Source organism: Mirounga leonina, unplaced genomic scaffold, assembly GCF_011800145.1.
Source record: "Mirounga leonina isolate KUSES-001 unplaced genomic scaffold, KU_Mleo_1.0 Mir_178, whole genome shotgun sequence".
NCBI classification, from domain to species: domain Eukaryota; kingdom Metazoa; phylum Chordata; class Mammalia; order Carnivora; family Phocidae; genus Mirounga; species Mirounga leonina.
The window spans coordinates 22,723,803-22,730,462 of record NW_023270464.1 but is presented as its reverse complement, the minus strand read 5'-3'; positions in this window follow the sequence as shown (position 1 = coordinate 22,730,462).

Genomic DNA, 6,660 nt, shown 5'->3' with positions numbered 1-6,660 from the left:
CCAGGGTCCTGGGATCGAGCCCCGCATCGGGCTCCCTGCTCTGCGGGAAGCCTGCTTCTCCCTCTCCCACTCCCCCTGCTTGTGTTCCCTCTCTCACTGTCTCTCTCTCTCTGTCAAATAAATAAAATCTTTAAAAAAAAAAAAAAAAGAAAGTTGCCTTCAGGCCTCCGGTGAGCGATGGGCCTCTTGGGGGGCTGCTGGTCTGCAAACAGGGTACAGCCCCAGGAGGCTTGCAAAGAGCTCCTCTTCTGAGGCTCCCCCCTCCCCCTGCACAGGTCAGTCATACCTATGAGACCCGCATCCTTCGCCAGCTGAGTTGTCAGACAGCAACCTCCCCCAGGGGCCCAGCGCCGGGGCAAGCACTCCGCAAGTCCCCGGACTCGGGGGTCAGCAGACCTGGGCTCTGCAGCTCCAGCTGTGGGATCTCCGCTTCAGGGCCCACTGAGTCACGGTTTCTTCATCTCTAAATAGTGCCTGAATAGAAACAGGGCTTGCTGCGCGGCGTGTGCATTGCGTGAGGCGATGGGCATCGGCCCTGACACACGGGACATGCTCTATAAATGGCATTTCACGTATTTCGTAGGCCCTATTTGAACGTTCTAAATTAGTTATGTGCAGAAGTGGTGCTCAAAGGCTTCCAGAAGTCTCAATAAAAGAGGCGGGCTGGTGGGCGCCTGGGTGGCTCAGTTGGTTAAGCAACTGCCTTCGGCTCAGGTCATGATCCTGGAGTCCCGGGATCGAGTCCCGCATCGGGCTCCCTGCTCAGCGAGGAGCCTGCTTCTCCCTCTGACCCTCCCCCCTCTCCTGCTCTCTCTCTCTCATTCTCTCTCTCAAATAAATAAATAAAATCTTTAAAAAAATAAAAAATAAAAATAATTAAAAAATTTAAAAAGTTTTGTGAGTGTTGGTCTGTCTCTCTCTCAAAATATTGTGCTGTACTCAGCTTTCTTCTTTGATAACGTGAGATAGTAATGTGCCCACATGAGGACATGACATGAAGTGGATGACGTGGGCACGGTGACATGACATTCAGCTACTCTTGACCTGCTGACGATGTGTCAGAAAGAGGATCATCTGTTCAGGACCATGGTTGACCTCCAGTCACTGAAACGTGGGAAGCCAAACCACAGATAAGGGGCAACTACTGTACCATGAATTAAATGCTAGATTTATTTGGATGTCGCCAGTGTTTCCACTAACGTCCTTTCTTCCAGGGTCCAGTGCAGGCTACCACGTTGCCCTTAGCCACCTGTTTCTTAATGGTTGAAAGGACAGAAGTGTCATTCTTCATCAGCTTCACGGGCTCTCCAGAGGGAGCGCTCTCAACAAAGCTGTCCCCACTGTGGGCAGAGGATCCGCATGAGCCACCTTGCTGGTGCGCCCGGGTCTCCCCCGCCAGGAGGTGGCTTTCCTAAGCTCATTAGTGCACGGAGGAGCGGAGCTCTGGATGAAGGAAGGACGGGGGTTGCTTCTTGCTAGCTTGGAAGTCCACTGGGAGAATTTTGGAGCTGTGCTAGACCACGCACATGGGAACTGGGACCCCCTTCCCCAAAGCATCGGAGGGGCCCCGTGTCCCTGCTGCTTGGTGCACGCACACCCCCTCAGCCCTAAGGCAGGCCTTCCTGTAGCTCAGAGGGTGGTCCTGCATCCAGACTTGAATGGGAATCTGAAGTCCCAGCCCATTCCTCAAGCCCACACCTGTGATTCCTCCCACAGAACCTAGCTGTGGCGCATGACGGTGGGCACCTCTGAATCACAGCCCACCCTGGGAGCCCGGAGTTGGCCGGGCCCCCAAGAGCCGTGGAGGAAAGGCCCTGTTGGCTCGGCTGAGGACGGGACAATGGCCCCTTTTTCCGGCAGCTGGCAGAACCTTCCAGGCCCTGAGCTTCTGAATGCCCATTGGAGCCAGACACTGGGCTCTGTTTCCCAGGCAGCCCTGTGCCAGGCCCACCACCACCCAGAGAGAAGGAACCTTTCTTTCCTGTTGGCCAAAGCCAAGGCTCCCAAAAGAGCATCAGCGGCAAGGGGGGCTGAGCTTTGTTCAGGAAACAGGGTTCCCACCACCCTCATCCAACCTCCGCTTGGGAACCTCGGAGCTGGACAGGGAAGTGTGTCACCCCCTCTGTGGGTCAGGCCTGATCCCTCCTGACTCTGAAGTTACAGGATTCCCAGCCCCGCTTGGCACGCTGCCTCCGCACCTCCCTACCTATTCACCAACTGCTCTGAAGACCTCTCACAGAGCTCAGCCTGTTGGCCCTGAAAGGGGCTTCCACGGCAGCCTGTGCAGGGCTGCGTTTGGGCAGAGGGAGAGATTCCGGCTGGTCTTGCTGTGCCTGCTTTGAAGGTGGTGGAACTGACTGATGAGGCCTGGGCTGAGGCCCGGACGCCCAGGTCAGGATGGGAGTCCCACGGGGCTCCAGGCCATTGGATCCACAGACTCATGCCCCTAGCTCCACATAAGCACTGCACTAAGGTGACCTCCAGAGGGCTGTGTCACGGCTGGGGTGATTTGCTGCCCACTTCCGTCAGACCAATCTGGGGTCCAGGGATGAACAAGTGCAGAGCTCGCTAGGACTTTTGGACAGATGGGGAGTCACTGGGAAGACCGTCTCAGACGAAGAGAGAGAGGTCGCAGGGGACAGAGTCGGTCGCCGTGTGCCTACCACCCACACTACAGACACACATAGAAACACTAAGATCCCGGGGCCCCTGGGTGGCTCAGTCAGTTAAGCATCTGCCTTCAGCTCAGGTCATGATCTCGGGGTCCTGGGATCGAGCCCCGCGTCGGGCTCCCTGCTCAGCAGGGACCCTGCTTCTCCCTCTCCCTCTGCCTGCCGGCCTACTTGTGATCTCTCTCTCTCTATCAAATAAATAAAATCTTCAAAAAAAAAAAAAAAAGCATATCTTAAAAAAGAAAGAAACAAACAAACAAACACTAAGACACCCCCGCCACGAGATCCACGGAGACACAAAGACGAACACCCACAAACAAGCACCCAGGAGGAAACAGCTGTTGGATCCTCACTGTGGGTGCTTGTGATGGGGGCCTGATCACCTCATTAATCCTTACAGAGCACACCGTAGACAGACACACAAATAAACACACAAAAGAAGGACAAATATACCACAGACCCACAAAGATAAACACACCAACGGTGTCCCGAGGGATCCAACCTAGGGGCAAGTGAGTACCTTGTCCATAGACAATTTAATAAATAATAATAATAAACATAATAAGTAATGATAAATAATTTAATAAAACCCACCTTCAGTCTGTTGTTTTAAATTATCACTTTGCACCAGGAATTCTTTGGACAGGGAAGTGTGTCACCCCCTCTGTGGTGACAGGATTCCCAGCCCCGCTTGGCACGCTGCCTCCGCACCTCCCTACCTATTCACCTGTCCATAAGATACTCTTTCCCCCTCCCCAAATTATTTTATTAATTCTAACCCATTGGGGTTTTTTTCATATTGTTTTCATTGTGGCAAAATAGAGATAGCATAAATGTTACCATATTAACCATTTTTTTCTTTTTTTTTACTGTGAATATTTCCCCATTTTTTTTTAAGATTTTATTTATTTATTTGAGAGAGAGAGAATGAGAGAGAGAGAGAGTATGAGGGGGGGAGGGTCAGAGGGAGAAGCAGACTCCCCACCGAGCAGGGAGCCCAATGCGGGACTCGATCCCGGGACTCCAGGATCATGACCTGAGCCGAAGGCAGTCGCTTAACCGACTGAGCCACCCAGGCGCCCTCCATCTTTAAGTATACAGTTCAGCGGCATTAAGCACATCCAGTGTTGTGTAACCATCACCACCATCTATTTCCAGAACTTTTTCATCATCCCAAACATAAACTCTGTGCCTCTTAATAACATCCATTCCCCCTTGCCCAGCCCCTGGTAACCTCTTTCTACACTTTGTTTCTATGAATTTGCCTATTCTAGCTTCCTCATATAAGTGGAATCTTACAATATGGGTCCTTTTGTGTCTTCAACTTTTGGCCTTAATAATAAATATGTAGACTTCGAGTCAGCACATTTCTATTACATTTCCTTTCCTTAACCCCATGCTCTACATGGGCATGAATTCCAGCAACTCCTAGCTCCACACTGGCCCCCCGTGCAGGTTCCGATGTTTGGAAACGTCCAAGTGACCTCAGGTGTCGTTTGTGTCTCCAAGCCCTAGCTCTGCGATAGTGAACTTGGAGAAACAGGACTTGAATCACTTAATTTTATTTGCATTTGAAATTTTAAACAGGGGTGCCTGGCTGGCTTAGTCGGTAGAGCATGCAACTCTTGATCTCAGGGTTGTAAGTTCAAGCCCCATATTGGGGGGTAGTGATTACTTAAAAATAAAATCTTTTTTTTTTAAGATTTTATTTCTTTGAGAGAGAGAGCATGAGCAGGGGGGAGGGAGAGGCAGGGAGTCTGACAAGGGGCTAGATCCCGGGATCATGACCTGAGCCAAAGGCAGACGCTTAACCGACTGGGCCACCCAGGTGCCCGAAAAATAAAATCTTTAAAATAGATAAATAAGGGGTGCCTGGGTGGCTCAGATGGTTAAGCGTCTGCCTTCGGCTCAGGTCATGATCCTGGGGTCCTGGGATTGAGTTCCGCATCGGGCTCCCTGCTAGGCGGGGAGCCTGCTTCTCCCTCTGCCTCTGCCTCTCTCTCTCTCTGACTCTCATGAATAAATAAATAAAACATTAAAAATAAATAAATTAATTAAATAAATAAAAAAGAATAAAATAAAATAAAAAAGTTTTAAACAGTGAACCAGAGAGCAAGTTCTGAGGACATAACAGTTTTGTTAGGAAAGTACAAATTTTAGATTAAACAGGAAATATTCTCCTGAATTTGAACATTTAAAATGGAAGTGTCTTCTTTTCAAATTGTTCCTATTTAATTCTAATGTAATTTTATTCCGTACTGGGGCACACCAATATATGGGTGTATGTCCCTACCCTTTTTAAAAAATAATGTAAAAGTATGTGTCCATGTTTTCCCTTTTTGTACTATAATGATTATTGTATCTGTAATTTCATTTCTTTTTGAAATGGTGTGAGCTTATAGATAAAATTCATAAAAGAGGGCTCCTGGGTGGCTCAGTTGGTTAAGCGACTGCCTTCGGCTCAGGTCATGATCCTGGAGTCCCGGGATCGAGTCCCGCGTCGGGCTCCCTGCTCAGCGGGGAGTCTGCTTCTCCCTCTGACCCTCCTCCCTCTCATGCTCTCTCTCTCTATCTCATTCTCTCTCTCAAATAAATAAATAAAATCTTAAAAAAAAATTCATAAAAGAAAATTTTGGCTGCCTGCCATTTATTTACTGCTATTCATTTCATGATTATTGAAATGACTGCCAATCATTTTGTCTTATAGAAAAGGGATGGTATTAAGTATCTGTAAAGGGATATGCTAGCCACACCCCGACACACACAAGTACATCACACACGTGCGCACGTGCGTGCGAACACACACCACACACACACACACACACACACACAGCTAAATGCCCCAAGTCTCTGATCATGGTGTGGGTAGGTCTCAGGGGACAGCAGTTCTGGTGATGGAAACGTGGGTCACCACCCACCGGGCTCTGCCCAGGTTGGGTGCCGTTGTCAAAATGGGATCTGGAGCAGGTGGACAGGGGAGAGCCTCCTACTCAGACCCCAGGGGATCTCTGGAGCCTGCAGAAACCCCACTCCTTGCCCCAAGGTCTCTCCTCGCTGCACTTCCGAGGTCTACCACGAGGTGCCGCTGTGGCAAAGAGCCCACGGGCCCCTTCCAAGTCCAAGGGGCAAAGATTGCGGAGCGCCCTCTCTATGCCGGGCACTGTGCCCGGCCCTGGGGATTCCAGATGAGTAAGATACGACCTCTCGTCCCCAAATACGGCACGGCCTTGCGGGGGAGATTCACAGGGAAGCAGACAGTGACTGGCCAGTGGTTGCACTGTATGCTTCCATGAGCAGGACAGGGCCAGCACAGCGTGAAGAGCCAGGGAAGCTGAGCCCTGGAGGAATCGCAGGATCAGGGGATGCTTTGACCGGAGACAGAGGTATGCACAGGCCTGGAAGTGAGCCAGGATGTTGGGGAGTGGTCAGAAGGGGGACTGGCCACGGAGGGTCTTTAGTCCCAGCCAAAAGAGCTTGGTCTTTCCCATTTGGGACAAAAGGGAGTCCCCCAAAGGTCTGGTTAGAAGTACACTTAGAAAAGTCCTCTGCTGTCATTGTGTTGAAAAAATGGAGGAGACCCACCCATAAAGAATATGTATACATATACTCATGATTATTCATAGACTATATCTGCAAGATATACCCCAATGATGGACATTAGGGGTGAGGGCACAGGGAGGAGGGAGACTTACACTGTGTGCATTTTGTTCATATTGAATTTTGAGCCATGGAATGAATCACGGTTCTGAAAAATAAACAAAAAAATTATTAAATTGTAAAGTCTTTATTTTCTTTTTTTTTTTAATTTTATTTATTTATTTGAGAGAGAAAGAATGAGAGACAGAGAGCATGAGAGGGAAGAGGATCAGAGGGAGAAGCAGACTCCCCGCTGAGCAGGGAGCCTGATGTGGGACTCGATCCTGGGACTCCAGGATCATAACCTGAGCTGAAGGCAGTCGCTTAACCAACTGAGCCACCCAGGCACCCT